The 21,369-nt window shown below is 34.6% G+C and overlaps 1 long non-coding RNA gene across 3 annotated transcripts in view; it reads left to right on the top strand.

Annotated features, from left to right (window-relative positions):
- The window catches only part of LOC134699504 (uncharacterized), a 39,990-nt gene that overhangs the window by 16,130 nt on the left and 2,491 nt on the right, over window positions 1-21,369 (top strand). For all 3 annotated transcript variants that reach the window (XR_010103621.1, XR_010103622.1, XR_010103620.1), the window contains exons 2-4: window positions 2,481-2,633; window positions 5,442-5,465; window positions 7,280-7,369. This is a non-coding gene — a long non-coding RNA (uncharacterized LOC134699504). The remainder of the gene's footprint in view (window positions 1-2,480; window positions 2,634-5,441; window positions 5,466-7,279; window positions 7,370-21,369) is intronic.

Here is a 21,369-nt window from a genome sequence, read left to right as displayed (position 1 = left end):
TTTATCACGAACAGTAGAATTTTATTACATAATCTGAAAGATGAAACCTTGAACTTCACAGGAAAAATACTCCCACTGCTGGGGAAAATCTTTTAAGAAAGTATCAGTTCATTATGTAAAGCCATTATTATAGCATTATTTCGACTAAAATAGAATTTTCAGCTAAATGATTGCATCAAACCTTGTTACTTAAAAGAAGCAGAAAGTTTTTATTTTTTTTATTTTACTAATTAAAAGATATTATTTAAACCTATGTGTTTAAAATTTTGAAAAAACTGCAAAATCCCAATTTGTGACAAAACCTTGAATTTGCTACTCAAATAAGTGATTTTTAAATTTCAGTAAGTCCCCTGACTGTTTATGTTTTGATATCCTAGTGACATGTTTAAATACTTTGAACAAACTTTGACATGTGGAGTACTTGCAACAACTTGTTTAACAATGACAAGTTGGTTAAAAGCTCATCAGAGCTTATGTTTGTCTATATGTTTGTATACCTTGACGACTCTAAATAAAGCTTATTTATTATTATTAGATCAAGTTCTATTTTTGTTTCATTTAGATGATTTTTTGGCTAAGTCATGGTCCTTGGACTTAAAAAATATATATGCATGTAATCAGTTTTAGTCCAGGCTATGACTTTTGTTGCAGAAAACTCGACATAGAGATCGTGATGTGGTGGCGCAGCGGCAGCGTCGTAAACAGACTTCTTAAAAGCCTAATATTTCAGAAGGTAGAAGATCTGGATCCTTCATACTTTGTACTTTGGATATAGATACCTTATGTTATAAAGTTTCTGTCTGTCATATGACCATTTTCCTTGACTTCAATTTCATGGTTCAGTGACTACTTGAAAAAACAAAATTAAGATTATTAGTATTCTTAATTTCTCTCTTATTATGAGTAATTGGATAACTATATTTGGTATGTGCGTACCTTGCAGGGTCCTTAAGTGCCTGTCAGACAGTTTTCTATTCATGGATCAGTGACCAAGGTTAAATTTGAATGGGTCAAGTCCATATGCATGTTTTTAACTTCTCTGTAACCTTTGTAATTGATGGTTTTATGAGAATAAACTATCTATCATATCTCAAATACTGTAAGCAATAGGTCTACTATATTTATGCCCTTGTCGGTCTGTGCGTCCGTCTGTCCCTACATGTCCGTGCATCCCAAAGTTGGTATCCGTTCTCTAAATTTAGTTTGCCTCAACCAAATGTTATGAAAATTATACACAATGCTTATTTCCACAAAGCACAGATCAAGTTTGAATTTTGGTGCTTCACTTAAACCGTTCTAGAGAGTTATGCCACTTTACAAATGGTAAAGGTGCTGATTTTTTTTATTTCTGTTCTCTGACTTAAGTTAGCCTCAACCAAATTTTGATAGTGACCTGTACCGTTCTTCAGTTATCTTCCTTTATAACTTTATATGATATGCAAGCGGGGGCAACTTCTATGTCCCATGGAAACATTCTCAATTTATTTGTATATGGAATCATTATCATGATCAGATTATAAGATGTACATGTCCAACTGGCAGCTGTCACCCGACGTTGACCTCATTTTCATGGTTCAGTCAGTCAAGGATATAACTCTATAGAGTTATTACAGAAAAATATTATACATTTGTTATTGTGGACTAAAAAATCAAAGAACTGTGATAGCATATGTATGTTGCATGTTTCAAAGGAACAATGTACATGTACATCATTAGTTTTGTTAAAATGTGTACAATTTCTATTGATATTACTATTGTCTTGATGTATACTCAACTATACATGTAGAAAGATATAACAGTTCATAGTTTTCCTTTCATGCATAGTACACCTATGTTATTACAGAAAAAATACATGTATGTCTGTAATAACTAAAGGATGTTATTACAGCTTCTCTTCATCACTCCAAAGCATTTGCTCAGGCATACATCATGCTTAATTACAATGTATTTTAATTTATTGTAACAAATAATGATCAGAGCATGTAATGAGGTTCTGCACAAGCTTCCCAGTAATTCCCAAGTGTCTCATATAGTAAGTTACATGCTTTAATTAACTAAGCCTTGATATAACAGCTAAGTTTATCCTTTAAAAGTCTCGTCTCATTGATTTACCATGGTTAATGAACATGTATTAATTTAATTCAAAAATTAGTTATCATGGCTATGCATTTAGTTTCTGCCAAAGTTTCAAAGATTTCCCTAGAGCCCACTAAAAAATAAAATATTTATGATTTATTTTACAAATAACAAACATATTTGCCTTTACTTTGCTGAACTAGTTATCATTATTGTTTAGCCTTTAGGGGCCAGATAAAGTGTGCCTCTGGGTGCAGCATTTTTTCAATGTGTTGATGACCCATTGTTGGCCTTTGGCTGTTTTCTGCTCTCTGGTTGGGTTGTTGTCTCTGACACATTCCTTTTTCCATTCTCTATTCTGTTTAATCTGTTTACAAGTTTTAAATTTTAAAACTTTTTTTCAGATTCTGATTGACTGGTGGCAGAAGGGGTATGCATATAAAGTGGCATTAAGGCCTTGCAGACAGACTTAACAATAACAGGCTGAAGTTGACGAAGGCCCACATGTAATCCCATATTGACGGTTGTAGAACTTGTACCAACAGATTTCACTTTGGGTATTTAATTGTATTGTAATTAGTAAGGGATTTTACTTAAACACGTTTCTTTCAAAATCACCCTTAAACATTTTTGTTAACAAGTTATGTTGAAATCGAGGATCTTTTAACAGATTTTTTTTTTGACTTTTACAATGTAATTTGTAATGAAAATTTTGAAGCGTGTATGGAAATTATAAGGAAAATAATAATGTCATACCAACTGTCTCATTAGATATATTATTCAACGTACAATCAGTGCAATAAGGAAAGATATGAGATGAACATTATGTTCATATACCGATATATTATATGTAAAGGTAGAGGCAGGGGTGTCCTGCTTTCCATTGTATAAAGCACCCTATTTTTTTTAGATTTTAATCGTGTACAGTGAATCTTAAAATACATATTTGATAAGGCCCAGCTGTTTTTACTTTTTAATTGTGTATATTGAATCTACAAAGTTATTATACCCCACGCAACGAGTTGCGGAGGGTATAATGTTTTTGACCTGTCCGTCCGTCAGTCCTGTTTCTTGTCATCGCAACTCCTCTCAAACCACACAATAGAATTTCACGAAACCTTTTCAGATAGTAAGGACATACTATGTAGTTGTGCATATCGACAGGAAATTGCGATTCAATTTTTTTTCTAGGAGTTGCGCCCCTTTGATCTTATTTACTATAATGTACTACTGCAACAGTTTGTCATCGCAACTCCTCTCAAACCACACAACAGAATTTCACGAAACCTTTTCAGATAATAAGGACATACTATGTAGTTGTGCATATTGACGGGAAATTGCGATTCAATTTTTTTTCTAGGAGTTACGCCCCTTTGAACTTATTTACTATAATGTACTACTGCAACAGTTTGTCATCGCAACTCCTCTCAAACCACAAGACAGAATAGCACGAAACCTTTTCAGATAATAAGGACATACTATGTAGTTGTGCATATCGACGGGAAATTGCGATTCAATTTTTTTTCTAGGAGTTACGCCCCTTTGAACTTATTTGCTTCAATGTAATACTGCAACAGTTTGTCATCGCAACTCCTCTCAAACCTCACAACAGAATTTTACGATTCCTTTTCAGATAATAAGGACATACTATGTAGATGTGCATATTGACGGGAAATTATGATGCAATTTTTTTTCTAGGAGTTACGTCCCTTTGAACTTCATGAACTTATTTGCTTTAATGCACTACTGCAATAGTTTGTCATCTCAACTCCTCTGAAACCACACAACATAATTTTATGCAACTTTGTAGATAATGAGGACACACTATGCAGATGTGCATATTGACAGGAAATTATGATGCAATTTCTTTTTCTTACACATATTTTATTTCTCCAATGACAATGTGGGGACGTGGGGTATGTGAGCGTGCTCACTAAGGTTCTTTAATTTTCTAAGTCCCCAAATATTTTTAGGTTTTATCCGTGTACAGTGAATTTAAAATATTTTAGTTATTTGTAAAAAAACTTTTAGTGACGTACGATTTATTAGTTTTAATTAACTCCCCACTTGGATAATATTTGTTGAGGAGGTGTTCCATAATTGGAAGACATCATTATATGAATAACACATACTTGTGACATAGCTGAGAGGGTGATAGAGCAGATTGTTACCCCGAGAAAACATTGTCAACTCACTCACAGGCTGACAATGTTTTTTCTAGGGGTAGAAATCTGCTCTATCACCCTCTCAGCTATGTGTTATTTCATTTATAAGTCCCCAAGCAAGACTTAAGTTTTGCACTCTGTCTGTCTGTCCTTCTGTCCAGCAAATCAGTTTTCCACATTTTTATCTGCGTGCTTGAAGATATTGATTTGATATTTGGTATATTGTTTTATCATGACAAGCTACATATGAAGTTCGAAATTTGTTCTGGTCTGATAATTTTGTGCAGAGTTATGGTCCTTAGACTTAGAAAATTAACTCAAATAATCAGTTTTCCAAACTTTTTTTCATCGTGCTTGAAGATATATACATCTATAATTGGTATATAGTTTTATCATGACAAGTTACAGACCAAGTTTGAATTTTGTTTCGGTTTGATGATTTTTTGCAGAGTTATGGTCCTTGGACTTAGAAAATTCGCTTAAATTATCAGTTTTACACACTTTTTTTCGTCATCCTTGTAGATAATGACTTTATATTTGTTTTATAGTTTACAACAGTATTAAAACATTTGACTTTTCTACTCTTTACACAGGTATTCCACATTCCAAACTAAAAGACAAATTGAAATAAATAAATTTGGTGTTTTAACTGTCTTCTGATGGGTGAAAATTATTAGTTTTATTTTCAATGGTGTCAATTTTGATGGCGACGCGCCCACTCTGACGTTGTGTATTTATACGCTAACATGTGTGTACGTTGTCATTGTTAATATAAATAATATAAAAAGTTCTTTGAGCCTTATTTTTGATAGAAATTTATTTATAATGAATGGCAATAACATGAATAATTTATTTTGATTTTATTGAACCATAAAACTAATTTTTGACTTCACATTTCACACTTTGCGGATTATTCAATGTGAAGAGTCAAAAATTAGTTTTGTGGTTCAATAAATTCAATATAGATAACAGCCATTCATTAATAAAGTTTTCTCAATTGAATTGTTTCATATTTTTCATGTTGGGGCCTTTATAGCTGACTATACGGTATGAGTTTTTCTCATCGTTGAAGGCCTTACCATTGCCTATAATTGCTTACATCCACTTCATTTGAACATAAGTGGATAGTTGTCTCATTGGCAATCATACCATATCTCCTTATTTTTATGAAAATACAATGATTTCTCTTTCTTTTTACAGGATATAATGGCAAGTTGGGATGAGGTAAGTTTTTCTTCTTAAAAGTCAGTGGTCACAAGATGTGACCTATGTCATGTGACCTATGTTGTTCATTAAATGTACAGAAAGGTACAGGCGTGCAGTATTGTTAGGGGGAGAACAAGAGAAATCAAAATGACTACAGTGAAAAGAATTTCAATATACAAAATTCCAGGACACAAACAAAGAGACATAAGATATCAAAGGACATTCACAACTCTTTTAAGTCAAAGAGAAACTGACGACTTCCTGGCAAAAAATGAACAACAATCAAAATACAAACAACATTCTTCAAAACATTACATAGAAAATTAAAGACCCTACAATACTAACATGACTAACCCCAACAAAAACTGAGGCTCATCTCAAAACTGATGCATAATACAATTGTCTAAAGATTTTTCTAAAAAAAACCTCTGAAATTATAGACAATTTATTCCCTCTTCATAGTCGTTGTATCCAGGCTTAAGGGAGCAGGAAATGTAAACTTGTAGTCCTTACCGGTGTAGATAAAAGCGGTAAACCTGGCGTAAATTGAAATAAGCAAGACATAAATGTTCACACATGCGTAAAACTGTTGGTATGGCGTAAATAAAAATACCCATTATGCTTTGTTCAAAGGAGCATGGGAATTGTTTTTTTTATATTTGGCTCTTTGGTTTAAGTTTGCAAGAGTTGGACTTATCGTTTGTAAAATTGTAAAATTGTAAAATAAAAGGAAAATAGTATACATAATAATTATGTGAGTATAACTAAGTTATTAATTTTTATGTTCTATCAAAAATTTTGAAAGCCCATAACCTTTATCCTATTTAGCTTCTTCAATGGTTAATATTTCAAGTTTTTTGTCAAACAATAATAAATAAAAGCAACAGAACAGAAGTTTGTATCAAATACACAAAAGTACACAGCTAGGTTAATACACTGAACTTAAATAAGTGTAGTATTATGTAAGGATATTACTCATTCGCATTTTACGCCTTTTTTTGTGAACCAGGCGTACTCATTTAAATATTAAGCCTAATTTTACGCCTGGTTTACGCCTTAGTTACGCCTAATTTACGCCTGGTTGACGCTTGGACATGCATTTTGTAAACTCTGCAATGCCGCCAGGATAAAGTATGATTTTTACGCCTGGTTTCCGTGTATTATACGGGCGTCACATTATGTACAGGTAATAGACCAGGATAATAACATTCTTTTTTTTTACTTTAAGTTAAATTGCAGTATCATTTACATTTTCGTTCAAAAGACAATAAGTTAAAAAAAAGAAACTTATTTAAAAAGCTACTTTTATTTCAAGAAAAATTAATTGTCTTTATTCTTATTTAAACTTAAACTTATTTGAGCCAGTATCTGTCTAAAATGTATTTATTTATATATTAGCTTCTTGAAAGGTTAATAATTCAAGGTTTTTGTCAAACAATGGAAAACAAACCAACAGTACATAAGTTTGTTTCAAATTCAAAGTACACAGCTAGGGTAATACACTGATCTAAAATAAGGTAGTATTATATAAGGATATTACGCCTGGTTTATTGTGGACCAGGCGTACTCATTTAAATATTACGCCTGGTTTACGCCTCAGTTACGATTGGTTTACGTCTGGTTGACGCCTGGACAAGCATTTTGTAAACACTGCAATTCCGCCCAGATATAGTATGAATTTTACGCCTGGTTTCCGTGTAATATACGGGCGTCACATTTCTTACAGTATGCTATTGAAACTGTAAACATGTAGCTTATTAAATTCAATTATTACATTTATAATACATTTGTATATTTTAAAGGAAAATGTAAAATCTTTGTTTTGCTTACAGAAACTTCTTACAGCTGCAGGGGAGGGGAATATAAAAGAAGTAGAATCATGTGTAAAGAACGGAGCTAATTTGGAATGTAGAGATGAACTTGTAAGTGAAGTAAAATGTATTTATTATATATAGTACACACAATATGAAACAGTTAAACATTGCTCTTGTTAGTGTTCAGTGATTCAATGTTAATTTCTGGTTATTGCAAATAGTCTTCAAAATATTAAGAAACATGATTACACATCCCAAATGTATATAGAACTCTTGTATTCCACAAAAACAGTGCCAAACATTATTTCACAACACCAATATATACAACTCCTGTATTCAACATAAACAGTAAGAAACATCAGTACACATCACTAATGTATACAACTCCTGTATTCAACACAAACATTGAGAAACATCAGTACACACCACCAATGTATACAACTCCTGTATTCAACATAAACAGTGAGAAGCATCAGTACACTTCACCAATATATACAACTCCTGTAATCAGGGTTTCCGCTGGCGGTCGCCATTTTCGCAATTTGCGAAAAAATAATAATTGTGGCGATAAAAATTCGTCATTTGCGAAAGAATTTGGCGAAAGAAATACAAAGAACGATTTATTTTCCTCCATCTTGTTTGTTTACTTTTTTCGAGTTTCTCGGACTTTACCCGATCAGACAATACTCTGAATTCACCTTGACCTCATTAAGGTTTGGACAGAAAATCAATAATCAGCTGATTGCATTTTATAGCTATCGAAAACAAAGGACTATATTATTAAAGGTGTTGATTGAATTGTTTGACAAAATGATATGGTTAAATGGCTTCTGCTAAATGTCACATACAGAATTTATTTACCACTTTGCGACGCACGTGTTTGAAGCATTACTTTTGACGTCTCCTCCGCTTTTAAAGATAAAAGAAAGCTGTTGTTGTGACGAAAAATGTCCAAAAGCAAGAAAAATCTCGGATTTAAAACTTTAATTATCCTTTGACTTAAATAGCGGTAATTGATTAGGAAGACGTTTTTAAAGTCGTTTGAGTGACACACGTGTTTCAAGCCTAGTTTTACGTCTCAACTTTTTCATTACCGATGGTCAAGAAAAAAAACCTGTTATTTATATGAAGAAATCTATCCAAAAGGTTGGCTCCAAAGAGGGTAGCCCTTCAATGTTATGACTACACATGAAACGAGGGATCAATTTCATGTGATAAAAGCTTTTGTTTTGTTGTAAAAAAAATTCTTAGTACAAAAGGGAACATCAGTATTTTTCTTTTAAAGAAACTTTCCCTACGAACTATACTGGTATTATATAGTCAAAACATGTCTATTAATTTTGTTATATTCCAGGACGTATATCTTCTTTATTATGAAAAGTATAGTGGCCCAATCAATTAGAAAAGTTGTTTAAAATACAATGAATAGTTTTCCCTTTTAAATTAAAATTTCTGTTGTTTTAAAGTAAATTTTAGTGTTTATCCATTAACATGTAAACTCTAAAATAAGTTTGAGTGCATAATCATAAACACACTGGGCAAAATCATATTATTTAAGGGAAAGGGGGGAGGGGAGGGGGTGGAAAAAAATGTAAATTTTAAACGAAAAATATAGTTATGTTATTTGGCGAAAAAAATAATAAAGTGGCGAAAAATATTTTGTTTTGGCGAAAGAGGTGGCGAAAAAAATAATTGACCCAGGGGAAACCCTGCCTGTAATCAACATAAACAGTAAGAAACATCAGTACACCCCACCAATGTATACAACTCCTATATTCAACATAAACAGTAAGAAACATCAGTACACACCACCAATATATACAACTCCTGTATTCAACATAAACAGTAAGAAACATCAGTACACATCACCAATGTATACAACTCCTGTATTCAACATAAACAGTGAGAAACATCAGTTCACACAACCAATGTATACAACTCCTGTTTTCAACATAAACAGTGAGAAACATCAGTACACCCCACCAATGTATACAACTCCTATATTCAACATAAACAGTAAGAAACATCAGTACATACCACCAATGTATACAACTCCTGTATTCAACATAAACAGTAAGAAACATCAGTACACACCACCAATGTAAACAACTCCTGTATTCAACACAAACAGTGGGAAACCTCAGTACACATCACCAATGTATACAACTCCTGTATTCAACACAAACAGTGAGAAACATCAGTACACACCACCAATGTACAAAATGATGTATACAACTCCTGTATTCAACACTAACAGTAAGAAACATCAGTAAACACCACAATGTATACAACTCCTGTATTCAACATAAACAGTGAGAAACATCAGTACACATCACCAATGTTTACAACTCCTGTATTCAACATAAACAGTGAGAAACATCAGTACACACCATCAATGTATACAACTCCTGTATTCAACACAAACATTGAGAAACATCAGTACACATCACCAATGTTTACAACTCCTGTATTCAACACAAACAGTGAGAAACATCAGTACACACAACCAATGTATACAACTCCTGTATTCAACATAAACAGTAAGAAACATCAGTACACACCACCAATGTATACAACTCCTGTATTCAACATAAACAGTAAGAAACATCAGTACACACCACCAATGTAAACAACTCCTGTATTCAACACAAACAGTGGGAAACCTCAGTACACATCACCAATGTATACAACTCCTGTATTCAACACAAACAGTGAGAAACATCAGTACACACCACCAATGTACAAAATGATGTATACAACTCCTGTATTCAACACTAACAGTAAGAAACATCAGTAAACACCACCAATGTATACAACTCCTGTATTCAACATAAACAGTGAGAAACATCAGTACACATCACCAATGTTTACAACTCCTGTATTCAACATAAACAGTGAGAAACATCAGTACACACCATCAATGTATACAACTCCTGTATTCAACACAAACATTGAGAAACATCAGTACACATCACCAATGTTTACAACTCCTGTATTCAACACAAACAGTGAGAAACATCAGTACACACAACCAATGTATACAACTCCTGTATTCAACATAAACAGTAAGAAACATCAGTACACACCACCAATATATACAACTCCTGTATTCAACATAAACATTGAGAACCATCAGTACACACCACCAATATATACATCTCCTGTATTCAACATAAACATTGAGAACCATCAGTACACACCACCAATATATACATCTCCTGTATTCAACACAAACAGTGAGAAACATCAGTACACACCACCAATGTATACTACTCCTGTATTCAACACAAACATTGAGAAACATCAGTACACACCACCAATATATACAACTCCTGTATTCAACACAAACAGTGAGAAACATCAGTACACACCACCAATGTATACAATTCCTGTATTCAACACAAACAGTGAGAAACATAAGTACACACCACCAATGTATACAACTCCTGTATTCAACACAAACATTGAGAAACATCAGTACACACCACCAATGTATACAACTCCTGTATTCAACATAAACAGTGAGAAACATCAGTACACACCACCAATGTATACAACTCCTGTATTCAACACAAACATTGAGAAACATCAGTACACACCACCAATGTATACAATTCCTGTATTCAACACAAACAGTGAGAAACATCAGTACACATCACCAATGTATACAACTCCTGTATTCAACACAAACAGTGAGAAACATCAGTACACACCACCAATGTATACAACTCCTGTATTCAACACAAACAGTGAGAAATATCAGTACACATCACCAATGTATACAACTCCTGTATTCAACACAAACAGTGAGAAACATCAGTACACATCACCAATGTATACAACTCCTGTATTCAACACAAACAGTAAGAAACATCAGTACACATCACCAATGTATACAACTCCTGTATTCAACACAAACAGTGAGAAACATCAGTACACACCACCAATGTATACAACTCCTGTATTCAACACAAACAGTGAGAAACATCAGTACACACCACCAATGTATACAACTACTGTATTCAACACATATAGTGAGAAACATCAGTACACATCACCAATGTATACAACTCCTGTATTCAACATAAACAGTGAGAAACATCAGTACACACCACCAATGTATACAACTACTGTATTCAACACATATAGTGAGAAACATCAGTACACATCACCAATGTATACAACTCCTGTATTCAACACAAACAGTCAGAAACATCAGTACACATCACCAATGTATACAACTCCTGTATTCAACATAAACAGTGAGAAACATCAGTACACACCACCAATGTATACAACTCCTGTATTCAACACAAACAGTGAGAAACATCAGTACACATCACCAATGTATACAACTCCTGTATTCAACACAAACAGTGAGAAACATCAGTACACATCACCAATGTATACAACTCCTGTATTCAACACAAACAGTGAGAAACATCAGTACACACCACCAATGTATACAACTCCTGTATTCAACACAAACAGTGAGAAACATCAGTACACACCACCAATGTATACTACTCCTGTATTCAACATAAACAGTGAGAAACATCAGTACACATCACCAATGTATACTACTCCTGTATTCAACATAAACAGTGAGAAACATCAGTACACACCACCAATGTACACTACTCCTGTATTCAACATAAACAGTGAGAAACATCAGTACACACCACCAATATATACAACTCCTGTATTCAACATAAACAGTGAGAAACATCAGTACACACCACCAATATATACAACTCCTGTATTCAACATAAACAGTGAGAAACATCAGTACACACCACCAATGTATACAACTCCTGTATTCAACACAAACAGTTTGAAACATAAGTACACACCACCAATGTATACAACTCCTGTATTCAACACAAACATTGAGAAACATCAGTACACACCACCAATATATACAACTCCTGTATTCAACACAAACAGTAAGAAACATCAGTACACACCACCAATATATACAACTCCTGTATTCAACACAAACAGTAAGAAACATCAGTACACACCACCAATATATACAACTCCTGTATTCAACATAAACAGTTTGAAACATCAGTACACGACACCAATGTATACAACTCCTGTATTCAACATAAACAGTAAGAAACATCAGTACACATCACCAATATATACAACTCCTGTATTCAACACAAACATTGAGAAACATCAGTACACACCACCAATATATACAACTCCTGTATTCAACACAAACAGTAAGAAACATCAGTACACACCACCAATATATACAACTCCTGTATTCAACATAAACAGTTTGAAACATCAGTACACGACACCAATGTATACAACTCCTGTATTCAACATAAACAGTAAGAAACATCAGTACACACCACCAATGTATACTACTCCTGTATTCAACACAAACAGTGAGAAACATCAGTACACACCACCAATGTATACAACTCCTGTATTCAACATAAACAGTAAGAAACATCAGTACACACCACCAATATATACAACTCCTGTATTCAACATAAACAGTTTGAAACATCAGTACACGACACCAATGTATACAACTCCTGTATTCAACATAAACAGTAAGAAACATCAGTACACACCACCAATATATACAACTCCTGTATTCAACATAAACAGTTTGAAACATCAGTACACGACACCAATGTATACAACTCCTGTATTCAACATAAACAGTAAGAAACATCAGTACACACCACCAATGTATACTACTCCTGTATTCAACATAAACAGTGAGAAACATCAGTACACACCACCAATGTATACAACTCCTGTATTCAACACAAACAGTGAGAAACATCAGTACACACCACCAATGTATACAACTCCTGTATTCAACACAAACAGTGAGAAACATCAGTACACACCACCAATGTATACAACTCCTGTATTCAACACAAACAGTTAGAAACATCAGTACACACCACCAATGTATACAACTCCTGTATTCAACATAAACAGTGAGAAACATCAGTACACACCACCAATGTATACAACTCCTGTATTCAACACAAACAGTGAGAAACATCAGTACACACCACCAATGTATACAACTCCTGTATTCAACACAAACAGTGAGAAACATCAGTACACACCACCAATGTATACAACTCCTGTATTCAACACAAACAGTTAGAAACATCAGTACACACCACCAATGTATACAACTCCTGTATTCAACACAAACAGTGAGAAACATCAGTACACACCACCAATGTATACAACTCCTGTATTCAACACAAACAGTGAGAAACATCAGTACACACCACCAATGTATACAACTCCTGTATTCAACACAAACAGTGAGAAACATCAGTACACACCACCAATGTATACAACTCCTGTATTCAACACAAACAGTTAGAAACATCAGTACACATCACCAATGTATACAACTCCTGTATTCAACATAAACAGTGAGAAACATCAGTACACACCACCAATGTATACAACTCCTGTATTCAACACAAACAGTGAGAAACATCAGTACACACCACCAATGTATACAACTCCTGTATTCAACACAAACAGTGAGAAACATCAGTACACACCACCAATGTATACAACTCCTGTATTCAACACAAACAGTGAGAAACATCAGTACACACCACCAATGTATACAACTCCTGTATTCAACACAAACAGTGAGAAACATCAGTACACACCACCAATGTATACAACTCCTGTATTCAACATAAACAGTGAGAAACATCAGTACACATCACCAATGTAAACTACTCCTGTATTCAACATTAACATTGAGAAACATCAGTACACACCATCAATATATACAGCTCCTGTATTCTGCATATACATTGAGAAACATCGGTACACACCACCAATATATACAATTCCTGTATTCAACATAAACAGTCAGAAACATCAGTACACATCACCAATATATACAACTCCTGTATTCAACACAAACAGTTTGAAACATCAGTACACATCACCAATGTATACAACTCCTGTATTCAACATAAACAGTAAGAAACATCAGTACACATCACCAATGTATACTACTCCTGTATTCAACATTAACATTGAGAAACATCAGTACACACCACCAATGTATACAACTCCTGTATTCAACATAAACAGTGAGAAACATCAGTACACACCACCAATGTATACTACTCCTGTATTCAACATTAACATTGAGAAACATCAGTACACACCACCAATGTATACAACTCCTGTATTCAACATAAACAGTGAGAAACATCAGTACACACCACCAATGTATACAACTCCTGTATTCAACATAAACAGTAAGAAACATCAGTACACATCACCAATGTATACTACTCCTGTATTCAACATTAACATTGAGAAACATCAGTACACACCACCAATGTATACAACTCCTGTATTCAACACAAACAGTTTGAAACATCAGTACACGACACCAATGTAAACAACTCCTGTATTCAACACAAACAGTGAGAAACATCAGTACACATCACCAATATATACAACTCCTGTATTCAACACAAACAGTTTGAAACATCAGTACACGACACCAATGTATACAACTCCTGTATTCAACATAAACAGTGAGAAACATCAGTACACACCACCAATGTAAACAACTCCTGTATTCAACACAAACAGTGAGAAACATCAGTACACATCACCAATATATACAACTCCTGTATTCAACACAAACAGTTTGAAACATCAGTACACGACACCAATGTATACAACTCCTGTATTCAACATAAACAGTGAGAAACATCAGTACACACCACCAATGTATACAACTCCTGTATTCAACACAAACAGTGAGAAACATCAGTACACATCACCAATATATACAACTCCTGTATTCAACATAAACAGTTTGAAACATCAGTACACGACACCAATGTATACAACTCCTGTATTCAACATAAACAGTAAGAAACATCAGTACACATCACCAATGTATATTACTCTTGTATTCAACACAAACAGTGAGACACATCAGTACACACCACCAATGTATACTACTCCTGTATTCAACATAAACAGTGAGAAACATCAGTACACATCACCAATGTATACAACTCCTGTATTCAACATAAACAGTGAGAAACATCAGTACACACCACCAATGTATACAACTACTGTATTCAACACATATAGTGAGAAACATCAGTACACATCACCAATGTATACAACTCCTGTATTCAACACAAACAGTGAGAAACATCAGTACACACCACCAATGTATACAACTCCTGTATTCAACATAAACAGTGAGAAACATCAGTACACACCACCAATGTATACAACTACTGTATTCAACACATATAGTGAGAAACATCAGTACACATCACCAATGTATACAACTCCTGTATTCAACACAAACAGTGAGAAACATCAGTACACACCACCAATGTATACAACTCCTGTATTCAACACAAACATTGAGAAACATCAGTACACACCACCAATGTATACAACTCCTGTATTCAACACAAACAGTGAGAAACATCAGTACACACCACCAATGTATACAACTCCTGTATTCAACACAAACATTGAGAAACATCAGTACACACCACCAATGTATACAACTCCTGTATTCAACACAAACAGTGAGAAACATCAGTACACACCACCAATGTATACAACTCCTGTATTCAACACAAACAGTGAGAAACATCAGTACACACCACCAATGTATACAACTCCTGTATTCAACACAAACATTGAGAAACATCAGTACACACCACCAATGTATACAACTCCTGTATTCAACACAAACAGTGAGAAACATCGGTACACACCACCAATGTATACTACTCCTGTATTCAACATAAACAGTGAGAAACATCGGTACACATCACCAATGTATACTACTCCTGTATTCAACATAAACAGTGAGAAACATCAGTACACACCACCAATGTATACAACTCCTGTATTCAACATAAACAGTGAGAAACATCAGTACACACCACCAATGTATACAACTCCTGTATTCAACATAAACAGTGAGAAACATCAGTACACATCACCAATATATACAACTCCTGTATTCAACATAAACAGTGAGAAACATCAGTACACACCACCAATATATACAACTCCTGTATTCAACATAAACAGTGAGAAACATCAGTACACACCACCAATGTATACAACTCCTGTATTCAACACAAACAGTGAGAAACATAAGTACACACCACCAATGTATACAACTCCTGTATTCAACACAAACATTGAGAAACGTCAGTACACACCACCAATATATACAACTCCTGTATTCAACACAAACAGTAAGAAACATCAGTACACACCACCAATATATACTACTCCTGTATTCAACATAAACAGTGAGAAACATCAGTACACACCACTAATGTATACAACTCCTGTATTCAACACAAACATTGAGAAACATCAGTACACACCACCAATGTATACAACTCCTGTATTCAACATAAACAGTAAGAAACCTCAGTACACACCATCAGTATATACATCTTCTGTATTCCACATAAACATTGAGAAACATCAGTACACACCACCAATGTAAAAAACTCCTGTATTCAACATAAACAGTTTGAAACATCAGTACACAACACCAATGTATACAACTCCTGTATTCAACATAAACATTGAGAAACATCAGTACACACCACCAATGTATACAACTCCTGTATTCAACATAAACAGTGAGAAACATCAGTACACACCACCAATGTATACAACTCCTGTATTGAACATAAACAGTAAGAAACCTCAGTACACACCATCAATTTATACAGCTCCTGTATTCAACATAAACATTGAGAAACATCAGTACACACCACCAATGTAAACAACTCCTGTATTCAACATAAACAGTTTGAAACATCAGTACACAACACCAATGTATGCAACTCCTGTATTCATTACCTATGCCCAATTAAAACAGAGAAAAAAACATATTAAGTACATGAAGAAGAAAAATGCCATGGCCAGAGGAAACGACAAGCAACAGCCACAAACTTGAAATACTTCATTACACTGACGAATACCACTCCAGTTTGTATGTAAAAGGGTAGCAGTCTGATACTTCTTAACTGCATACAACTGAAAAATTATGATTTATTTTATTATACTTTATGACAAATAACATACACTTTCATGGTATTCTACAAAAAAAATCCTTTGGTTTTACATAAATCTTGCATCATCATGACACACAAGACATAACACATGAGCATACAGCAATCATTTACCAATTCTGTATTAAACATGACATGTGATACCTGATCATACAACATTCATTTACCACTCATTTACTGAACATGACAAGTGACACCTGATCATACAACATTCATTTACCACTCCTGTACTGAACATTACATGTGACACCTGATCATACAACATTCATTTACCACTCCTGTACTGAACATTACATGTGACACCTGATCATACAACATTCATTTACCACTCCTGTACTGAACATGACATGTGACACCTGATCATACAACATACATTTACCACTCCTGTACTGAACATGACATACGACACCTGATCATACAACATTCATTCACTCTTGTACTGAACAAGACATGTGACACCTGATCATACAACATTCATTAACCACTCCTGTACTGAACATGAATTATGACATCTGATCATACAGCATTCATTTAACACTCCTGAACTGAACAACATACATAAACATGACATGGGTAACCTGGTAACATGTGACATAGTAATGACATCCTTACACCAAGATGTGACATTGCAAAAAACACTCTTATACTCAACACCAACCTGACATAGCAATAATACTCATGTACTCAACTCCAACATGTGACACTCTTATATTCAACACCAATACCAACACGTGACATTACCATGACATGCTTATCCTCAGCACCAACATCTGCATAGCACTGACACTGTTTTACTATCATTTGACCTACCCATCATGCATGACACTATTTTTCTTAACACCGACATGTGAAATATCACTGACACTATTATACTCAACAACAACATGTGACATATCACTGACACTCTTACACTCAACATCAACATGTGACTTAGCAATGACACTCTAATACTCAACACCAACATTTGTCATAGCAATGCCACTCTTATTCTCAACAACAACATGTGACATATCACTGACACTCTTTTACTCAACACCAATATGTGACATAGCAATGACACTCTTATACTCATTATCAACATGTGAAATAGCCATACCACTCTTATATTTAACAGAAATAGGTGACATAACAATGACATACTTATAGTCAGCACCAAAATGTGACATAGCAATGCCACTCTCATACTCAGCACCATCACTTGACATAGCAATGCCACTCTTATCTTCAACAGAAACATGTGATATAGCAATGACATACTTATACTCAACTCCAACATAGTAATAATGTACTTAAACTGAACACCCACATTTGACATATCAATGTCACTCTTATACTCAGCTCCAACGTGTGACATAGCAATGACACTCTTATACTCAGCACCAAAATGTGAAATAGCAATGACACTCTTATACTGTGTACCAACATGTGACAAAGCAATGACACTCTTATACTCAGTACCAACATGTGACATAGCAATGACACTCTTATACTCAGCACCAACATGTGACATATCACTGACACTCTTATACTCAACACCGACATGTGACATAGCAATGACACTCTTATACTCAGCACCAACATGTGACATAGCAATGACACTCTTTTACTCAACACCAACATGTGACATAGCAATGATAACTTATACTCAACACCAACATGTGACATATCGCTGACACTCTTATACTCAGCACCAACATGTGACATAGCAATGACACTCTTATACTCAGCATTAACATGTGACAAAGCAATGCCACTCTTATACTCAGCACCAACATGTGACATAGCAATGACACCCTTTTACTCAACACCAACAAGTGACATAGCAATGCCACTCTTATACTCAACACCAACATGTGACATAGCAATGACACTCTTATACTCAACACCAACATGTGACATATCACTGACACTCTTATACTCAGCACCAACATGTGACATATCACTGACACTCTTATACTCAGCACCAACATGTGACATAACAATAACACTCTTATACTCAACATCAACCTGACATAGCAATAACACTCTTATACTCAACACCAACATGTGACAAAGCAATAACACTCTTATACTCAGCACCAACATGTCACATAGCAATGACACTCTTATACTCAGCACCAACATGTGACATATCAATGACACTATTATACTCAGCACCAATATGTCACATAGCAATGACACTCTTATACTCAACACCAATATGTGACATAGCAATGACACTATTATACTCAGCACAAACATGTGACATATCACTGACACTCTTACACTCAACACCAATATGTGACATAGCAATAACACTCTTATACTCAGCACGAACATGTGACATAGCAATAACACTCTTATACTCAGCACGAACATGTGACATAGCAATGACATACTTATACTCAACACCAACATGTGACATAGCAATGACACTAATGAGGGCCTCAGGGAAGATAAGCTTTATAGCTAACTGTAACCCTCTTTAAATAAAAAAAATATTATTATTATATTATTATACTCAACACCAACAGCAATGCCATACTTATACTCAATCCCAAGATGTGACATATCAATGACATACTTATACTCAACACCAAAATGTGACATATCACTGACACTCTTATACTCAACACCAATATTTGACATAGCAATGTCACTCTTATTCTCAACACCAACATGTGACATAGCAATGACACTCTTAGTCTCAACACCAACATGTGACATATCAATGACATACTTAAACTCAACACCAAAATGTGACATATCACTGACACTCTTATACTCAACACCAATATTTGACATAGCAATGTCACTCTTATTCTACACACCAACATGTGACATAGCAATGACACTCTTATACTCAACACCAACATGTGACATATCAATGACATACTTAAACTCAACACCAAAATGTGACATATCACTGACACTCTTATACTCAACACCAATATTTGACATAGCAATGTCACTCTTATTCTAAACACCAACATGTGACATAGCAATGACACTCTTATACTCAACACCAACATGTGACATAGCAATGACACTCTTATACTCTTATACTCAACACCAACATGTGACATATCACTGACACTCTTATACTCAACACCAACATGTGACATATCACTGACACTCTTATACTCAACACCAATATGTGACATAGCAATGACACTCTTATACTCAACACCAACATGTGACATATCACTGACACTCTTATTCTCAACACCAACAAGTGACATATCACTGACATTCTTATACTCAACACCAATATTTGACATAGTAATGGCACTATTATTCTCAACACCAACATGTGACATAGCAATGACACTCTTATTCTCAACACCAACATGTGACATATCAATGACACTCTTATACTCAACACCAACATGTGACATAGCAATGACACTCTTATACTCAACACCAACATGTGACATAGCAAGGACACTTTTATACTCAACACCAACATGTGACATATCACTGACACTCTTATACTCAACACCAACAAGTGACATATCATTGACACTCTTATACTCAACACCAATATGTGACATAGCAATGACATACTTATACTCAACACCAACATGTGACATAGCAATGCCACTCTTATACTCAGCTCCAACATGAAACATAGTAATAACACTCTTATACTCAACACCAACATGTGACATAGCAATGACACTCTTATACTCAGCACCAACATGTGACATAGCAATGACACTCTTATACTGCTCACAAACATGTTACCATACCACTCTTATATTTAACAGAAACATGTGACATAGCAAATTGTAGCAATGACACTCTTTTACTCAACACAAATATGTGACATACCAATGAAACTTATACTCAACCCCAATATGTGACATATCACTGACACTCTTATACTCAACACCAACAAGTGACATAGCAACAGGGACTAAACTTAACTGTTTTTCTCTAGGGGCCAGCTGGGCCCCTAAGATATTTTTTTCAGGGGCCCGCTTAAAATTTTAGGAGCCCACTAATATTCATACT

The sequence above is a fragment of the Mytilus trossulus genome, unplaced genomic scaffold (assembly GCF_036588685.1).
Source record: "Mytilus trossulus isolate FHL-02 unplaced genomic scaffold, PNRI_Mtr1.1.1.hap1 h1tg000070l__unscaffolded, whole genome shotgun sequence".
NCBI classification, from domain to species: Eukaryota; Metazoa; Mollusca; class Bivalvia; order Mytilida; family Mytilidae; genus Mytilus; species Mytilus trossulus.
This window is presented reverse-complemented; position numbering and strand designations above follow the sequence as displayed.